Below are 21,438 nucleotides of genomic sequence, written 5' to 3'. Positions count from 1 at the left end.
TCAGCCGAGCCAGACTCCGCTAAGGCTTACTTCGAGCAGCACTTGCTGCTGGGGAAGGAGCCGTGCTCCAAAGTGAACCTGCTCCAAAGGTGCTCCCTCCTGGCTCTTCCCCACCCACCATCACTGCTTGGGGCTGTGAGCACGAGCAGCATCCATGCCATTGCCACGCCAGCCCTATACTCTAAGCTCATCATTACCAGTAGTGCATATTTTTGCGACCCCCATTAGAAGTGAAAAATCCCTCTTATTTGCCATTGCTGGGTGAATTCAAGAAAGAGACTTTTGCTTGCTGTATACACCAATGCACATCGATTATTTCAAGCGCTGCAGAAGACATTACTGAATTTACTGTACTCATCCACTAGTACTTTCCCTTTCAGCAAAATACATACACCACAGATAATCTGGGTTATTACAGTCTGATACTAATGTATAATTCTTTCAGCTACCATGTGCTCAACCATTTGAAGTATTTTAAGTATATTTGTGTTTTCATTATACTGATAAAAAAAAGAGCAGCGTCTGACATCATTTGATCTTGTTTAGGAGTGATCAAAATTCATCATTATTGTTATAAAGAAGAAAACATCAGTATTAGCAGATTTTCACTAAAATTATCATGATTCTTTATATATGCATATTAGAGAGCAAACTTCAAAGGAATTCCACAAACTTACAGCAGCTAAAGATGCAGACTCAGATTTTTCTTTTATATTATAAAATGAATAGGACAGATAAAAGCTTTACTAACCTTGGGGTACTCTTCCACACAGTGCCAAAGGCTCACTGACATACATAAGGGAGACATATCCAGCACACTAAGAACAAACAGAAGTTGATGCTTTTCTCCCAGATCACATAAAAGAATTTGAAATACATGGTAAGTCCTTGTTTCAAATCTGAGCTTAAAGGAACTCAGAATTTTTGAACAGTGACAGACAAAATATATACACGTTTGAATAGCAGGAGCTGAGATGCTTCCCTAATGTCAAATCTTGCCTGGGTTGGCTAAGAAAAGGTTAATACTGGCAGACATGTCAATATATTGAAATAAGATTATTACTCTCTGTTGCTACGCAAGGTTCTTAAGTGTTAAGTACTGAACCACAAATCCAGCCCAAAAGCAGAAAGTGCTGGCTATGTGAAGAGGCAACCAGGAATACAACAGCCAGATCGATTGCTGCAGTTTCATGCTACAAAGACGCCACATTGCCCCTGAAAAAAGGACCATCCTAGGAGCAAATTATGCTCCATGAGACAGCTATTTCCATCATACGTTAAAAGCATTCTGATATTTGTGCTTCAGAGAGCTGCTTTTAGGTTAGCTCATGAGATTTCTACTGTGCACCCACAAAAGGTGTGCCATTTTAGGTTTATAATTTCATCTGCACACTGAACATACAGAACTGAAAACTGGAAGGGATTTCTGCCAACCTGAATGCAGAAGACTTACACAGCTGGAACAAAGGGGGGCTGGAAATCCTCTCCTCCACCCCCAGGCCGGTCAGAGCATACCTTTGTCAATCCCGACAGATGCTTGCCTAATCTGTGCTCAAGGAGCTCTAGTGCTGGAGACTAAGAAATGTCTTCATTCAGCCTAGTCCTCTCTTTAACGTTGTCTCCTGTGAAGCATATTACTCCTCGCCCTAGTCAGCAGGGGTGTGGATAGGTTGTTGCTTTCCTTCTTGACATATTTAGGCATCTGATCACCTTCCTCACTTTGCTCAGACTTGTCTTCACTTATTATAAAGAACTTGAGTTTTTTAAATCTTCTTCACAGGTCATTTTTCCTAAGCTTATACTCCTTCCTGTTGCTTTTCTTTTGGTGCCCAAAACAATGGAAAACCAAGAGTGCTACTTCACTTTCAGATTCAAGTGTCTCTCCTTCTCATCCAGTTTCCCAAGGCTATGCTACCCTGTGTGCCTGATGCTTTGAGTAGTGCTTCCCTATTGATTTCCCTCACAGCTACTCAGATCTTTGTCTCTCATTTACTCGCACCCCTTCACAGCCATGAGGCGTGCTTTCAGCAGCAACACTAGCTGTATTCAGGCTGCAGCTCCTCATCCATGAGTTTCACAACTACACAGTGAGGACCCCTCACAAACACAATGTGCTGGGCTACACGCTACTAACTTCAAAATTCCCCTTGATGCTTTGTAGATGATTTAGCCTGAAACATACCTGTGGGGCTGGCAGGGAAGGAAACCAGTGGTGCTCCCCCAGCCTGTCCCCTAAGGCAGGAGGGGCAGATGGCATCCTGTGAGCCAGCGGGACTTGGAGAAAACACTGGCAGAGCTATATACTAAATCTTGTCCCCAAGGCTGTGGCTTTCATGTCCAAACTACATCCCTGCAGAGGACTGACACACAGCACATACAGACACAAGCAAAGAAAAGAATATCTCCCCAGAGAGAGAGAGATTTCATAGCAACTTTGTATTTATAAAGCCACAGGATAGAGACAAAGCCTTGGAGAAGGCAAGGAGCTTTTGCAAAGACATGCATTCTCTCCTCTTGAACAGAAAGAGAACAGCAGATTTGTCGCCCTGTCTAGGGGAAAACAGCACCATGAACAGCTCAGTAAAGATCAGGTTTTATATTTTTGTGCACATTGAGAATTGCCTGCTACTGATCAGAAAACATCAGGCCTGATGCCCATGTTGGGCTGCCATGGTCTGCAGCGTGATGGATTGCTTTGAATCACTTCCCAAAAATCACTGGGTATGGGATTCATCTGACCAGACGGACGTTTCTCCAGCAGTCACGCTAATGATGAGCCAGACTCCTTTTATGGGAGTTCAGCACTGTATTGGTTTTGGCTGGGATAGAGCTGAACTGTGCTGCAGAAGTGCCCACTGCTTTCTATGTATACATCTGAAGATGTATACAGGGATGTAAGATGATTTCCATGTTGGAAACAGCAGCCCATGAGTAGCAGCTTGCTTAAAACAGGTCTGCAGGAAGATACAGTCTTACTCATCCCAGGAAGAGTTCATGAAAGGATATCAACAGAGCAAGACAAGTATTTTCAGCTCCCTTTTATTTTTAGTGCAGAAAATATAAAGCAAATGTTTCCCATAATAGCACTGGTTTGTGAATGTTGTCTAACTCCACTCTTCAAATGGAATTGTTAAGCAGTTCCTATTTTTAGGAAAAGATATCTTCGAGCATTTCTGCAGTCAAGGTAGGTTTGACTACAGAAAACACCCATAAGTCTGCCATAAGGCAGGGACACTGCAGGGCAAGAGAAACCTGCTCTGAACTGCAAACTAGTGCACGTTTCCTCATTCCACGTGGAAAGCTGCATCAAGCCCTTTTCCCCTTACCAGACGGACAATACCATTTCTAATGCATTTCTTGATGATTTACCTCACTTCAAGTAACGGCAGACTCCATTTGGCTCTGGGTTTCATCAGGTCCCATACCGCACAGACCTTTCCGAATGACCTTTTCTGTCTAATAGAGAAGGCATCCCACAGATTTATTACTGGTGTCCTGCCAGGATTGCCAAGGGACCCAAGCACGATGTGGGCTGCCCTGTGGGGGCCATTACAGGACAACAGGCAAGACACAACCACTACTGAAATCAGTGGGAGACTTCAGAGATTTCAACAGGTCCTACTTTTGACTTGCCAAACCAAAGCTAACCTCTGGTCAACACAACGCACAACCGTAACACTGCTTTAACCACTGTCACATGAAACAGCTCTCAAGAGGTTTTGGCACTCCTTTTATGCGTATATCACCCTCCTGTCAACTTCTCCTTCTAAGCCTCAACTATAAGCTCCTGAAAGTTTCTGCATAGCTGCTAGCATGTATATCGTGCCTTCAGCTTTGTTAAATCAAAACATGCTAAAAAATCCAATACTTCCAAGTAAATGTAATGCATTTCCTGAGGAAAAAATTAAGATATTAAATTTAGGTAACTATTCAATTAACAATTGTTATGTATACAAGAGAATCTGATTTATGGGCAGCTGTTTACACAGGCAACTGCTTTAATTTGACAGTGTGCTCCTGGCTTCTCCCCAGATTTTGCTGTTTAATTAAACAGTTCAATACCCTTTTAGCCCACCAGCATATGGAGAATTTAACTAATACTGAAGAGGGAGGAGAACTCTATTCATTTTTAATTGTACTTTAATAACATAAAGGAGGTCACTGAAGTGCAAAACTGTGAGGTGAACTGGATTCAACACTAATTAATATGCTTGGGATCTCAAAAATATGGTAGCATCAACTTTGCTCTCACAAATTGTGTCCAACCATCTCCCTCCCTTCTACCCTCAGTCATGAGATTGCCTTCCATCTCCTCATGACTTATTTCTTCTTTTAGGTGACAAATGTTGCCTTCACTTGCCCTCTAGCGTTAAGGTCTGTAGGGAATACTCAGAATCTGCCTTAAAGCTTTTCCCTGTTAACATAAGAATTAGAAACTTACTTTTCCCCTCCCTCAAATGAAAGCTGAGATTCACATGTAATGATTTCAGCATGTGGGTTCTGAGAAAGTCACTGACATTGAGAGATTGGTTGCAAGCCACACAGCTGGCAGTGAGACAGAATATCAGTATGCCTCTGTGAGAGTACTGGGCTGGATCCTTTAATAGAATTATAAGGATTGCTGCTTAGTGCAGGAGACCCTGGAGGCTACTTACAGTCACCGTACAACACAGCAGGAAACCCTTCCCAGGGCAGGGCAAAAGATACAGGAAGGAAATACATTAAAACAGCATTAAAGATGGAAATGTTTGTGCACACTTTGTGGGAGCAGGGTTTTCAGAGCTTGCCCAAGTTCATCCAACGAGTCAATGGCAGACCCACTCAACCACCTACTAAAAAGAGAAAGAAATCAGTGCTTCAAGGCCAGATCTGGTCTGCAATTTAATTTCCAAAGTCTGTGTGTTGTGGGGTCCAGTTTGTTACCACAAGGGACAGTAAGGTGCAAGTTAAAATATAAAAAACCTACCTGTGTTTCATCAGGAAATTATTCCCCATTTGGGGTCCTAAAGTTGTACTGAACACTGGCATATTGCAAATGCATTAATAGAAAATTAATGGACAAGCCCTCTAGCTATACACTAAGCCCATTCTTCTGTATCATAGTGTCAAAGGCAGACACTCATCACTGGTGGAAGAAGGCAGAAATTCTGTGACTGAGAAACTGTGTCTGCATATTGCTTTTCGAGAGACACAGCTAACGCCCTGCGGGAGGAAACGCGTGGGCAGGGTGAGCTGGGTGGACAGCTCGTGCCCCTCGCAGCAGCTGTTCCTCCACCCTGTGCCCCGCTCTCCCAGCATAGCCGGACCGCTTTAGGTGCTGCGGGCTGTCACGATCCCTGACCACAGTGCCAGTAAGTCATTACCGTTTCCCTCCCTGCAGAGCCACGGCTGGCGGAGAAAGCCTTTTCTGCACACAGATAGAGAATATAATCTAAAGAGCACAGCCAGGTCTCCACTGAGGCACAGTCTCCCACATCTATAGTTCGTATTACAGGCGAACTATACATTCTATAGCACATCATCAGCAATGCCTAAACAGGGAACTACCATTTCTGCCTAAATGATAATAAACAATTAAACTGTGACTGGCCAGTCAATTGCTTTCTTGACAAAACAATCCCAATGTTGCAAAATGGTGTTTGGAAGATGCCTGCACTGCTGCATCCGAGTGCCTGAAAGATCTGACAACATATGATGAAAATACATAGCAGGTGGAGGCAATTTTGGCCAGAAGTGAAAGCTATTAGATTTTGTAGAAAAAGTCATTTGGAATTAATTCTTTGTACTAAGCCAACTTAAAAAAAAAAAGAAGGAAGAAAAAAAAAAAGATCTGCCCTTGTGAATACAGGCTGATGTCCTGAGCGCCTGGCATGGCCTACTGCCATCGTACCTACGGCCCACTCTCACAGCATCTGGCATTTCTACCAAAGGCCTCTGAAAATTAACCCCTATTCCAAGAATATCAGGGAAAACAAAGCCTTCTCACAGCCCAAGAGCACCCCTCCTGCATGGAGCCGACAGCAGCCCGACAGCTGCAGCTCTGCTGCTGAGGCTCACAGCGTTCCTCAGCGAAAGGGCTAATTACAAGATCTACTGCCTGCACTTGCACAGCAGCTTTGGGAAGTGATACTCAGGGCAGTGCAAGGAACCACAGCTACGCTGAGGTTAGCGACACTGGCACGACAGGGGTTTTGTGTACAGAGGACACCGGCTCCCTTGGATGCCAGGATTAACCCAACTCACTATTCCTGTAAGCTGAAGAAACTGGAGAGCAAGTGAAGCATGGTGCACTCTGCAACCTGCATCCTGCTGCACCACCTTTCCAGCTGCAGCATAGGCCAAAGGGATTCCACTCTGTGCTTCGAAACAGCCATCAACATGACTGTAGTGAACGCAGCCTTGCACAAACCCCGTCCAAAGCAATTGCACGAATGAGCGCTCAGGCCCCTGGCACCACTGCCAGGCATCCTTTCCTCCCCTCACCAGTAATGGGCTGCACAACGAATGACAGCATCAGATCGCACGCTGAGGGCTTACGCTATAGATGGAGGGCAGCTTTGCTCCTAAAAGCAGGCTCAGACTTGCATGGTTTTGCAATGCAGACATAACCAATAGCTGCATTAGGAGACAGTCTTCCAGATTCCTCCCAGAGGAATCTGCTTGTTCTGAGCTTCTTTCAGCGTTGGGATTTTTCCCTGTAATAAAGGTGGAATCAGTTTCTGTGCCACAGCTGACAATGAACAATCAAACCGAAAAATATTTTAAACCCCTTTATAATCATCCACCTATCCCAAATACCTTTCCAAGTTTGACGTAGCACTAATCCAGAATGACCACCTGAGCTGCTCTCCTCAGTACTGCATCAAGCCCATCTTTCCTCTACTGAGAACAAAATCCTTCCCCCAGGTTTCACAGAGATTACAAAAAACATGAGGGCATACTCTCTTCCTGCTATTTGCTCACTATACACTGCCACAGAGTTGAGCACTTGAATCACCCTGTTCCTACAGGAAACCTAAAGAAACATGGAAGTGTTTGAAACAGCTGCTTGTAACCTAATCCAAAGTACCCCAGAACTATGGCTATCACTCTCCACGTCCAAGGTGATATATTCACTAAAATTAATGAAAACAAAAGGACACACACAAGAGCTTAACTCCATGAAAGTGAATTTTCAGTACACAAACCATTGATTTTTAGTATCAGTAAATCTAGGTGTAAAATTGTGTCTGCAGTTTTAAAGACCAAGGGGAATATGGCACCTATTCTCAGTTTTGATTTGCTTAATTTCTTTTGCATTTGACACATTCTGGAAAACAAGTGAGCCTTGTTTTATGTCACTCTCTTCTAGTTTTAAAAAGGCCTTATTATTCTCAAAACATCAAGAGAGGATGGATCTGTTTGGCAAACAGACAGTGGACAGCCTTTCTCTTTTGGTGGTGAATGTCCATTCATCCATGATATAAACCAAATTCTCTTCTTCCTCTCTTAATTCTGAACCGGGTTGTCTCACTGGTATTCATACCCACAGAGAGACATCATGAACTTAAAATTTCCAGAAACAAGAAAGGGGAAAATTAAGAGAAAAAACCCACCAATGGGAATCAAGATATGACAAGATCAGGCATCTTGCAAAGTCGCACAGGAAAATTGTGGCAGAACCAAGGATCAAATCCAGATTCCCCAGTTTTCAATACACAACACTAACTGCAAACGTGGTCTTATATATTACTTCTGATAAGAACAGAAGTATTTTGAGAAGTATTTTGAAGTTATGCTGCAGAGAATAAAAATTAATTGTGGTTCCATTTTTACAAAGTAGGGTAAGTGTAATTATCTCTACTGCACAGATCAAGGTGTACATTGAAGCATTAAGCACTGAAGTGACTTTTTCAAGGTCAGACAGCAGGTCTGTAGTCACTCTCTTCCATCTACTCTTCAACCCATTGGGACACTTCTGAACCCAACTCTCTTTGAAATTCAAAGCTCACAGAGTAGCATTTAATAATCCCACAAAGCATTTTGTTTCAACTGAGAACAAAGGTTTCAAAAGTACTTGCATTTGCTATGAATAAATTCTTAATGTCAAATTTCTTAAATAAATATCACCTTAACTAATATTCTTAGTAAGTGAAAATTAAACCTGACACTCAGCTCAAATTCTCTGGTTTTAAAATTCCCCATTGCTAAATCTTAAAAAAAGGGAACATTTTGTTTGAATTTCTAAATTATTTGTGTCCAATAGATGATTAACTATCATGAGATTTATTTACTTTGAATTATGCGTGACAGACACTAGACCGGCAGACTCACTGGGTCATGCAGCTAAGATATAAATAAAAGGAAATTTTATCTTATGACAATGGAGCCAGTATGTGAGCCTGTGGTGTTTCTGCAGAAAATGAAGATAATATATCAGTGAATATGGGTAGGTCTGTAAGTAAGGGATTAATTCTAGCCATACTCCAAACTCTCCGGACAAGCCAGTGCAGATCCTGAAACTATATAGCCACATTACCATAGCTCTGTGCTTGACCTAATAGGTCCTGCTGAGAAATGGAGATTATTACCTGCAAAGAAGGAAGGCAGCATTGCTTTTTCATGGCAGCATGGATCATATTGGCCTACCTGGAGTTTAGAAAAAGAGTTTGCATCTGACTGCACTATGTGGATGTATCTTACATTTCTAAGTACAGTACAACAGGAGCCCTGTGGCATCTCAAGATAAGGAATAACAATATTTCTCTTTAAAAAAATAATAAAAAAATCAGAGTTTCAACTGAGGTAGTGTCATTGCAGCTGCACTAATTTACACCAGTTTAGGATCCTATCTGGAGAATTAGAGTCAGAATGACAACAGTGTGTATCAGTACAGGATCAAGTCGTGAGCCCTGGAACCTCCAAACATTCTGCATCCAGGGACTTCTCACCCACGATGCAGAAGACTCAACATGAGGTGCATCAGTCTCACTGTACAAGCACTGCAGAACTAGCAGTGTGTGTCCAGAGCCTTGCAACCCCTTAAAAAAGTCTGGGTTCCTACTTAGACATGCATATAAAAAGTAATAACCAGGCTACTGCATCTGAAACAACCTAAAAGAGAAGTAACGTTCGGGAAGGAGAGATGAGAGATGATACCAAAACTGCTGAGACAGTTGGAGAAAAAGGACAAGCTTTAAGGCTTATAGTCCCATCAGAACTAAGCCTGAAAGTGCATCTGTTTTTCCAGCTATGTTGGTTCCACCTAATTAAAGATACTACCTTTTCCTGCAGTTCTGCCTAGCGTTAAAATAAGCAAAACTAAACAGATATTTGCTAAGAGGAAGCTGACTTCGTAGCTAGTGTCAAGTGTAATGGCACAAACAAAGTAAATCTACTGGCAAACCTTTGTAGTTACTTATTTGTTCAAGTACTGAAAGAACAATCATTTCCAGCGGGGTAGCTCAAATGGGCAAACATGACAGCACTGAGTGGTAACAGAGTGCAAAGGAATCATCAAAGATTTACTCTTCTGATATATGATAAACTCAACCATTAGAAATCTTCCATCTCAGCGCTTTCATGTGCAACTGCACATTAAGCACAAAAAACCCCCCAACCAGATTACAAAGGAAATACACTGTGTAAGACTTGTTTTCCTCTCTCAAGCACCACCTTATTTTAAAAGATGTTTTTGCAGATGCACAGAATCATGCTTTTGTTTGAACTAGGAGGGACGGCAACCCAGGGGGTGCCTTCAGCTGCTATTTCTACATTTAGAAATATATCATTTGCTATATGGATGATTCAGAATTGACTAATTCTACTTTATTATCTTAAATCTCACTAGGGTTATACATGTCTGAACACTTTCTCTAGTCTGTTCCTCTAGCATTATAGTCAAAGAGAGTTTCACTGTTACCTTCAACGGACACAGAATGAGGGTGGTACCAACATTAAAAGCATCTAAACACTTTCAATTAACAGCAGCACAAGATCAAGATACGAGGCTGCAACATTTTGTTCTGGCATCTTATGATGTCCAATTCATAATTTTTTGTTGTTTGGGGTTTTTTTTGCTGTTGTTGTTTTTTGTTTCATGTGGTCTGTTTGGTTTTGGGGGTTTTTTTGTTCTTCGATGCCATTTTGGGATCAATCTTACAAATCCTGAACATGCTCAGTGCCTGGAAGTTATAGTACTGATCACGAAAGACTTCCAGTATTTTAAATTATTTGATGTTGGCTTCTGAAACATTTGATATCAAGGGATTTTTTTAAGCTCTTTCAATACTGACTTATTTACAGAAACTAGATCCATTTATACTTCACCCACAGCAACTGAATTTCACTCTTCTGTTTTAAATTACTTTGCTCCCTCTAAGTCAAAAAGACTCAATCTTGCCACTTCCATTCAAGAAATAAAAAAATGTTTTTTTCTCTGCAATTAAGCATCTGTTCACATCTTAAGCTTTTTAGAAACAGTATTTTAATGGCAAATTTGATATTTAACTCTGCTAATCTTCATATTCCATATATCACATCAAAGTCCTAACCAACTGGCTACAGAGTTATCATCTTGATTTTCAGATGTCCTAATTGCTATTTATAATATTTTCAATGACCATAACCCACAGTTTATCTGGGAAAAAAATTTAGCAGTGATGTAAGTTATAGATATATGGGAAATATAGAGGGAATTTACCCTATAGATCTCAACTTGCCCATCTTCTCCCCTTCTGTTAATTCCACATAGCCAGAGCTGTCTATCCAAAGTCCTGCCTCTGAGTTTGCCTCATGTTAATCAGCATAACATCAGGAGAAACGTGAGAATTTACGTTATGTATCAGTATTTCCAGAAGTAAATCATAGAATATCTCAAGTTGGAACGGACCCATAAGGATCATCGAGCCCAACTCCCAGTAAATCGTTAGGTGATCACCCCAAGGTGCTCCATCCTCAAAATAATCCTGAGAAGATTTAACTGTTTTCAGAATTGCTCCTCCAGGTTCTTCTGTCAGGTGCCCCATCCACTAAGCTAATAGATAAAAAGTGCAATGACAGAAAAGTGAACTTTCACGCCTACTGCTTTCTCACACATCAGTGTTTATGAAACATTTTGTTCAACATGACACAAAATTGTTTGTCTTCTCTTTCAGGGTGAAAGAATGTAAAAAGGTTTGAATTTAGCTCCATTTGAACATCATCTGCTGAATTGTCCTCTTCAGCAGCTGAAGCAAAAGACCATTTATATCACCTTAGCAACAGGTCCCCCAGGCACCAACCTATTTGGGCTTATTTATGGCACTCTGCAAACAGCAGCATCCCCTAGATCCCAAACGCGTTGCTGGTCTGGGGGAAGAATTGAGAAAACAGGTTAACCCCAGTGACTCATTCAAACCTTGCCTGTCATCTTCACTGATCCTCTGATGCTCCAGACACCAGAGAACTATTTTGCCTGTTTCCTATGGAAATGCAGGTGATGCCATCTCTCTGCACATGTGTATGTCCACAGGCATCCTCAGCTTTTCTGCCCATTTGCAGGCCAATTTCTGTCAAACACAGGAGAGGTTACGTTATTACAGTCTGTTATTAGGTTTGGACAGGTTTGATATAAATATCAGCCAGCTCGGAGAAGGAGCCTGAATTAGTGCTCCCACTGAATTAAATGCCACACTGTAAGGGCTTCCTTTTAGGTATCTGAGGGTCCACCTAGGCAATGCCCCAAACACAGAGTAAGTCCCATTTGGACCTCTCAACTTACAAAATACCCCGAATTCAACCATGAAGGCAGGCAGGCAGGATTTGTCTGTTCCACTCACGTTTTGATACAGTGAAAATGGAAGAATTACACGAGGAATATGAAAAAGAAGTGATTTTTCCTATGTATATAAAGTTTGTGTCACACTTGATGGTTTCTGTGAACAACAAATGTTGTGAGTCTGAGAAGAAATTTCTTTTTAGCTACCTGCAAATGAGGTCAATTTCTTTCTTATGTGGTTTTTGACAGGCTAATATTCATGCTTCAGCTAATATTCATGTGAAAGCTATGGATGTATAGCTTGTCAAGAGCCCTGATTTTTCAGGTTTCTCACAAGGTAGACTGAACCACCTAGGAAGGCACCTTCCTTTTCTCCCCAGCCTATCCCTGGCCCCTGCATCAGTACACTAAATTACACAAGTAAGTGAACAGAGAGTCCATCTCCTGTCTGGCCAGTTACAACTGCGGTGCTGGTGTGGGAAATACGCTAATTTGTGTCCAAGGCAACTTTGTGCCTCTGCCCAGAGAGGATCAGAGTCAGAGATACACGTGAGCAGTGAACACACTCTTCAAGTCTTACTCACACCGTGCCTATCAGCAAAACAGCTCTGCAGCTCTGACACGCTAGTGGAAAGAACTGATTTCTCTCTGCTCTGTGCATACATCAGATATTTTATTTTACTTCTAGATGTATCCCTCTGTAGTCAACGCCAAGGTCATGTCAGCATTTCTAGTTTGCTTCCTCAGCTTGAGATACAAGTTTGTTTACAGCAGTTCATCTTTCGCCTTTTCCAGCTCTTCCAACACCATCAAAACTTCATTTACATTTTATTTTCTTTATTCCCATGAAGTAAAAGACAGACAAGTACACAAACCTGCTGGTATCAACAATTATGACTACTGTAAACTCTTACAGTTTGTTTGGTACAATATCCCCTACAAACATTTTACAGTTTATAAATTCCCTTTAGTTGATTCTCTGAAGTTTTGTCAATACAAACTGAGAAGTTAGCTTGCGGGTTTGGGGTTTTTTTTTTAAAAAAACCTTACATTTCCCCTTTCTCCAGATCACCCTTCCTCTCTTCTATCCTAATAGAAACATAATAGAACTTTATAAAATACTTGCTGAATGCTATTTAATATTACAGATAATAGGTACAAAACGAGTTATCCCCTGCTATGCTTTCTAATGTAATACTTAACTCTGTACACAGCAATATTATTTTTGTGCACTATCATTGCAATTAAATTGGAAATTGATAATCAAACTCTTACCAGCTTTCTCTCAGATTTGTACAGCTACCTACATCAAACCTCCTTGAAAATTATAGTCTAAATAAGTTCTGACAATTGTTTTTCTTCCTTTAGGAGTGGTAGCTGCTATCTGAAGGGTCACAAAAGGTTTTCAAGCAAAGACGACATGGATGCTAGACACAATCTAAGTTTTACCAACAGGTACACAACGTGACTACGAAATGTGGAGCACACAGAAATGCTTTCTGACAGCTCAGCCTCCAGGGAGTATTTCTGCTGTAAAAACCTTGTTTTAATCAGGCAGAAAAAGAGACAATAGATTCCCCTGCTGCTCAGCTAAGCTTCCTCTCCCACCACCTTCCACAACTTGCACAATAGCTCCGTCTCCTCTGTTGCTAAATTCTTGCTTGTCAGAAAAAACACTGCATACAGCAGTGGCACATAGTGACTGCGGCCATGACGACAGGAGGAGGCGTGGGGTATTGTCCTGTACCAACATGCTTCTGCTTCCAAACCCGCGGTGCTGCCGCTACCCCGCCAGGCAGCTCTCCCACCGACTGCAAACGAGCATCATCCAGTAAAGACTCTGAGACCAGGCACTGCAGTAAGAACACCTCAAAAGTAGTCAGGTTCAGGGCTTTTAAGTACAACAGTATTACTTTCAATTAACCCATTCATCACACGTAAGTTCTGAAGTAGCAATTCCTAGCAGTAATATAAACAGAGGAAACTTCTTAGAGAGAAAAGAAGGAAGTGTTCTGTAAGATAAACAGACGTCCCTTTGGTGTAACACTTGACCTACCATACCTGTATTGGTCAACAAATTTCAGATCAAAGCTCCAAAGCTACTAAACATGTAAAAAATATTACTAGCTCTTCCAGCTCTGATGTCTTAGATCATCTTGTTGCTTGTACTCCTTGGTATTGTCACACATGAACCATACTATAAATTTCTTTTGTAGAGTTAATAAATTATCATTTTTCTATGCCACCCTCTTCCAAACAGTATATGTGTGTTCTATATGCCGGAGACATAAAAAGGCAGCAAGAGACTGTTTTGATGTCTTTGAATATTATGGATGGGGCCCAGTGGGAGGCTTATTGCAGACAAGAGAAATCAGATGCCAGCCAGACAACGACACCCCTGAGATGGCCAGGTCTCAGCTGCTGCAGAAGGTAATGATGACGATGATGACAATATTGATGCTTGTCAGCTACAGTCTGCAAGCTTGTACAACATAAAAACATGCCAACAGGGAAATGACGTATTGAGCTAAAAAAGCCTGTTACTCTTCAAGTGGAGTATGCAAAACAAGTAGAGACTTTTACTGGCAATTATACAAGAACTTTACCAATCGCTTTGCTAGGTGCCTTTTGCTTCTGCTTCATCTAAGAAGACATCCCATTAATTTTTCTTTTTCCTAGTTTAGTACATCTCTTCAATATGAGCTTCCAAGACCTATAGTTTTAAGGACTTACAGTCATCTCTTAGTCTATGGAAGAGGAAGTTATAACCAGCTGGATTTCATAAAGTGCTCAAAGTATTTTGAAATTAATTGCATGCTGCCTTTTTTTTTTTTATTCAAGGGGATCTTTCAAAAAGCTTCAGATAGTGTGTTTCTTTTATTATGATGTCAAAAAATTGCAGTGCTTTTCTGTGAACTTCTACCTTTCCAATCAAAAGGCATCTCACCGTTTGGGAAAAAAAAAAATCAGGTTCCCACTCCTATTTAAAATAATAAAATAAAATGTAGGGAGTTGAATTTCAGCTAAGCTCTGCCTCACCGATGGAAATGAAGCTACACCACCTGAGAACACGGACCACTAATCATAACTTCACTTATTTACATTTATTTTCTATACATTCTGTTAGATTTCTATGGCAGAAATCCCAGTTTTCTGGCGACCATTGAGTATTCCAGATGTATCAGCCTCAGCGCACCAGTGAAGGAGCAGGACATGGATGAACTTGTAAGAACTGAGCATGGCAGCCTCATCGAGGTGTAGACCCTATGCGTATCCCCACGGCAGGCCTTAGGGAGAAGGATCTTAATAAATCTTGAAACTCTACCCATACTGAACTAACAAGCCATCTTGCCTTTCACCTTACAGAAAGAGGATTTAATGCTCCATCTCCCAGCTCGCAGCATTTTCAAGGAGCCCAACACACCAAACAAAAAACCCAGAGAGCTGAAAACTGATTCTTATGGTTGGGTTGAAAGAAAATCTTCCACAGCATCCCCCCACAACCCACCCAATTCCCACCCCCAGTAAAAATCCCACATCACTGAGAGACCACCCTGGGCTTTCCAGCAAGGGATGAGGTCTGACCTCCCCTACCGCACTCATGTTGTTAAAGTAAACAGATCCTCCTTTTGCTTCCCAGCCATGAGGTTGTGATTTAAGCAGAATTCGATGCTGTGGTTGCAGGAGGGGCAGCAGCCCAGGTGTGCAGCTAGAGCACACTGGCAGGCCATTCCCAACACAGCTGTTTGCACAATGCACAAAGCTGGAAGCAGCAGCATCTCAATTGCTTTTCCCCTCTCTGCTTAGCAAGTGCGCTTTGCTTTGCATTTCAGCTGTGCCAAGTGGGCACACTCGGCTAGTTACCCCAAATGAGCTGACAAACAGTAACACACTAAACTGTTTATTGCGCTGCATTTGATCACGAGCTTATACCAATAATCATTTGTTGGCTGCAAAGGGAGCAGCACTGCAAAACAAACCAGGCTCTCTTAAATAAAAGAGCTGTTGCTGGAAAAGAAGGGGGAAAGGGGAGTTTGTTAGGAGGCTTTTCACCGTGCCCTGATCCCTAGTAAAGTTGCCTTAGTCTGAACCACAGGAGGATGCCAGAATCTATCCTGTTCCCACCTGCTCTGCCCAACATCAGGTGTTCACACAAGTTGCATCCAACTTCAGAGAAAAAGATACTTTCACACTATTATAACTGGCAGAATGCATGTTTCTCTGGTAAATACACATGACCAAATTATCATAATAATAAAATAACGGTTTTAATCTCATAGAATCATAGAATGGTTTGGGTTGGAAGGGACGTTTAAAGGTCATCTAGTCCAACCCCCCTGCAATGAGCAGGGACATCTTCAACTAGATCAGGTTGCTCAGAGCCCTGTCCAACCTGATCTTGAATGTTCAGGGATGGGGCATCTACCACCTCTCTGGGCAACCTGGGCCAGTGTTTCACCACCCTCTTCGTAGAAAATTTCTTCCTTCTATCTGTCTGAATCTACCCTGTTTTAGTTTAAAACCATTACCCCTTGTCCTATCGCTAGAGGCCCTACTAAAAAGTCTGCCCCCAATCTCACAAGTTCACAGTTCTTAAAAATTTTCTAGTTGGATACAAGATCCCATAGGTGTACTCCTCTTAGCTATTTTCTGCAGATATCCTCAAAGCTGTCTGCGGACTGCTGCTGAAAAGCATGGATCTGAAGTGGCTGTGCAATACACACAAGCCGTGCTCCCAATGCACAACTCACATCTTTCATTTCTACCCTCAGAAACCATGTTCATTCCAGCATCCAGCAGCTCATGTCCTTACCCAGTGAGCAGAACTCTGCTACCTTATCTTTACGTTGAACTGTTATCAACTGCAGCAGTAACAGGCATCAGAAGTTAACATTAAATAAATCACATCTTCGGAAAGGAGAAAACAAATGAAGCAGCTGTTGCATTTTTAAACTTCCCATAATCACAAATAAATATTTCAGTTAATGAATGTGTCTGTGATAACAAAAAGATGCCAGGTTTGTTAGGAAATACATATCTATTTTTAAAGGTTACAATTTATTATTGTTTCAGCTTTGTGCTTTTCTCTGTTCTCCCAAGCAACTAATTTTGAAAGATATGTATTTTCAAATTGTTTCTTTCTACTAAAAAAAACCCAAAACTGTTTCACAATATAATTCCACAATGTATTGATGTAGCTTTTGTGATTCTTTTTTCTCACTTCACAATTTTCATTTGCCATGAAAACAAGAAACTAAGACACTTCCAAATTTAACATGCACATATATATGTGTGTTTGTTTAACTTTACATAATCTTATCCTCCCATCATCTTCATTTTGCTCTGACTAAAACAAACTACTTATCCACTTTCCATTCCAAGAAGATGTAAGCTCATCAATGAGGATACAGCACTCACGACAGAATACAGCCCCAGGCACCAGTAGGCAAGAAAAAGACCCATCCTTTAGAAGAAGGAAATGAGCGGACTTCAGGAACGTTCCCACAGCATTTACAAATGCATAAATCTTCCTGTTGCAACTGCTGTTAATTCACAGTCTGCTGTACGTAATCTGTCTAAAATCAGAGGATTCAGTGTTACAATTTCTTCTCACTACAAGAAAATGCATTGAAGATAATTATGACTATTATTGTAACGCTATGAAACCCAATAAAAATGCATGTATCTAATATTATTGGAAACTTTTATATTCTTATAAAATATTCTCACCGTTTTTGTTTGACATTATTTTATATTAATACATAAAGGGAAAGATTCTTCAGTTCTTAGGGATATGCGGGCACTGCACTGTTTTGCTCATCTCATCTGTTACATATGGGCATACAAGGAAAAGGAAGACATGACATGCCTGAAAGAAAACGAATATGTAAGGTGAAATTGAGAAGATTTTTTTTTTGTTCCTAGCAGGGAATCCAGTAGATCATGCTGTACCTATTGGTGATATGTTCTGCCTCTGATTTCTGTAATTAAACACGTGCCAGAGCACACAAGTGTAAATATTATGAGCCACCTATTAACGTCTAACCATGCAGTACCTCTAACACCTCCCTTAAGAAAGGAGAAACAGTCTTTCCTGTTGCAAGAGTATCTGTTTACACCAGTTTAGCTGAGGAAAAGTGTTTTACTGCCAGTTATCAAAGCAAACTGCTAGGGAATGGAGGCTGCAAACACACCCAAGTGCACACTGGCTTTTGTGTCAGAAGCATTGATTCTTCTCCCTCTTTCTCATCCCAGTCAGGATTTCCACCCTCTGCTCAGGAAGAGTGTATTTCTTGTTCCCAGAGCAATAATGACATTTTCTATGCAGCAAGGCAGAGTCTAGAAAGAACTCAAAATAAGGCCAGACAGGGGAGAACCAAATTCTGATATGAGAAGCACAGAAGGAGGCTGAGCATCTCTGTGACGGACATCTTAGCAGCACTGCTCTGCTCCGATGGAGGATCTCCACGCCTCCACTGCTCCAGTCAGCTAGAAAAGGCTTCCTTGCGGTTTAAGGAGGCTGAAAGTAACAGCCTCAGTAAAATGTGCCAGTGGGCATGATCATGATAATGGGAAGAAAGGAATAAAACCTCTCTCTATTTCACTCTAATGCCACAGATCTCAAATCCCACATGCAGAAGTTGAAAAGGAAAAAGAAAAAAACCCAGGCTGAGAGTCATCTTTAACAAAACCTAGGAAATTTGAATCATCTGTTTGCATCACATTTCATCACACTAATAAAGCCAATCGGGTTATAGTATCTTCTACAGGCTGAAGATTTTCCTACCATTTCCCAAGAGAACTGAAGACACCCAAATCCTTCCAGAGAGTAAATCTATCAAGAGACAGAAAGCATGCCACAAACAAAGCAAATTCTTTATTCTTCAGACACGATTGTTTTTGTTCTAATTAAATAAATAGTTCAATAATTAGCTATTAAAAGTCTGCAACAGGTCCCAGCTCTCACAATTTGTCTCTAGCCTCAGCTTCCATTTGTATTACCATCTGATTGCTCCTACTATCAAGTTATATTTAAATCTTTCAATAGTTCCATAAACATGCAAAGCTCTTTAGAAGAAAAATACCATGTTTTCAAAGACATGCTGAAGTAAGTTACATGTAAAAAGAAATTCAAGGTGTCGTGGTTTAAGCCCAGACGGCAACTAAGCACCACCCAGCCACTCGCTCACTCCCCACCCTGCTGGGATGGGGAGAGAATCGGAAGAGTAAAAGGGAGAAATCTCGTGGGTTGAGATAAAGACAGTTTAATAGGGAAAGCAAAAGCCGTGCACGCAAGCAAAGCAAAACAAGGAATTCATTCACTCCTTCCCATGGGCAGGCAGGTGTTCAGCCATCCCCAGGAAAGCAGGGCTCCATCACGCATAACAGTTACTTGGGAAGACAAACGCCATCACTCCGAGCATCCCCCCCTTCCTTCTTCTTCCCCAGCTTTATATACTGAGCATGACGCCATATGGTGTGGGATAGCCCTTTGGTCAGTTTGGATCAACTCTCCTGGCTGTGTCCCCTCCCAGCTTCTTCTGCACCTGGCAGAGCATGGGAAGCTGAAAAGTCCTTGATCAGTGCAGCAACAACTAAAACATCTCTGTATTATCAACACTGTTTTCAGCACAAATCCAAAACATAGCCCCATACCAGCCACTATGAAGAAAATTAACTCTATCTCAGCTGAAACCAGGACACAGGGGTAGAAAACTGTCCTATAAAACTAAGCACATGCTTGTTTTATAGCAATTCATTCCAGAATCCATTGCAACAGACAAGACCAAGATCAATATCCCATCAGTGAAGACTGCCTGGGCACTTGGTGAAGGTTATAACCCTATGCTGCTGCTGACACATGAGCGCTGTCTTGGGGACTGCTTCACTCCTTTCCCAGAATCTGGCGTAGAAAACTACACCCCTGTAAAAACCACCTCCAATCAGTTAATTATCACACTTGATAGAGAATCTTACAACTATTCAGCACTTCACATGCCCAGGGTAATTCAGAACAAACTCCAGGTTCTTTACTGCTACAATGTGACCCTTTTGCTTCCTTTTTCAGTATTTAATTTTGTAGCTTCACTGTTCAGAAACTGCCTATCTTACTATGTTACAGCATGCATCTCTGGAACAGAAAACTTAAGCCCCATGGAAGGGTTAAGTTTTCTGTTCCAACCTATTCCCTCATAGCTCTACTCAGCAGCATCTGAAAGTTTAAACATAGCAATAATGACCCTCTGCACAGAGCCGCCCCTCTTCCACACCCCTTACCATTTAAACTGACATAGGGAAAGGAAGAATTATCCCTGCTTTGCAGATGTCAAACTGAAAGTGAAGTGAGAAGTCTTACATTTTAAGAAACGAGGGGGAATGGTTAGGGAAGTGATAGGAAACTTCCTTTCATTTACCGAGGTATCTGCATGCTCCATGGCTAAGCCAGAGACCTGGAAACAAAACAGAAGCCGAGAACACCAATGCCACTGGGCTCCAACCACTCACCAACAATCTTGCTCAGAGGTCCTGGGGCAGGGGGTTCACAGCACGTTCACTGAGCTGGAAAACGTAGGCAAGCATACTATGGAATAACCGGTCCAAAATACAGTTAAGATAAAATCAGGGGGAAATGTAAGATGTCTGTTAGAGGATTACAAGCCTGGCATTAATTTAGAAATTACATGGAAGTGAAAAGGCAAAGGAAATTTAAAGGTATAATAGAGAAATCTGGTCTTTGAACAGAAGAGTTCTCAAGTCTCTACAATGTATTTCCAGTCCACATCTAAAATAGTGGAAAAGCTCTTTGCTACATATGACAAAAAAGATTGCAGTAATTTCAGACACCAGCAACACAAATTATAGATCTGAAAGAGAGAGAACTACAGTGATGCCCAAGAACTCAATAGAGGAAAAATCTGTAGAAGGATATAAAGAAATTAACAGATAATATGGAGGAAAAGAAGGGACTAGTGAGATTAAGAGCTAGAAAATGTTTGCTGACATCATGGCAAGACCTGTAATTTAAAACACAACTAGACAAAACACCAGCAACTGTACTGTAATTAAATAACTGGCTAAGAAAAAGAGAGACACTGATTGATCAAATACATCTTTCCATGCTTTGTGATTTCTAAGGGCCACTTTAATCCCAAATGTTTCCTTTCAATCAAGTTGTACCTAGGATTAATTTGTCTCTGTAATTCCATATGAGGCTTGTGATTACCTTCTTTCTGGGAAAAAAAGAAACACACTACTGAAGATTTGTGAATCATTGGAAAAATAGCGTTACCCTTCTGGCACAGTCTGTGAGCAGAGGGGAGAGCTCAGTGGGTATCCTGAGACATGAAGGAGCAAATATATTAAAACCGACCTTTTCTGAAAGTACCTAGAACTCTGGGCCACTTGATTTGACTTTAAAACTTGAGGGTCCAAGGCCCAGGAGTTATTGTTTGGGAGTAGCATGCAACAGCATTAAAAACCTTCACACTATACATATAATACTTTTTTGCGGGCGGTACATTTATGGGAAAAGGCACCCTGTGCCTTACATCGCCATGCCATTGTAAACAAGAGCTACACGCGGAAGCTGCCCTTAGGTGGCCGCACAGTGACACCGGAGGGAGCGAGGTCTCTGTCTCTGTCCTGCCGCCTGGGAAGGAGCTGGTGGGAACTGCAGCTCCAACACTCAAGACGAGCAGCAG

This window comes from Ciconia boyciana, chromosome 11, assembly GCF_034638445.1.
Source record: "Ciconia boyciana chromosome 11, ASM3463844v1, whole genome shotgun sequence".
NCBI lineage: Eukaryota > Metazoa > Chordata > Aves > Ciconiiformes > Ciconiidae > Ciconia > Ciconia boyciana.
The sequence above is the reverse complement of the archived record's forward strand: the minus strand, read 5'-3'. Positions refer to the sequence as shown.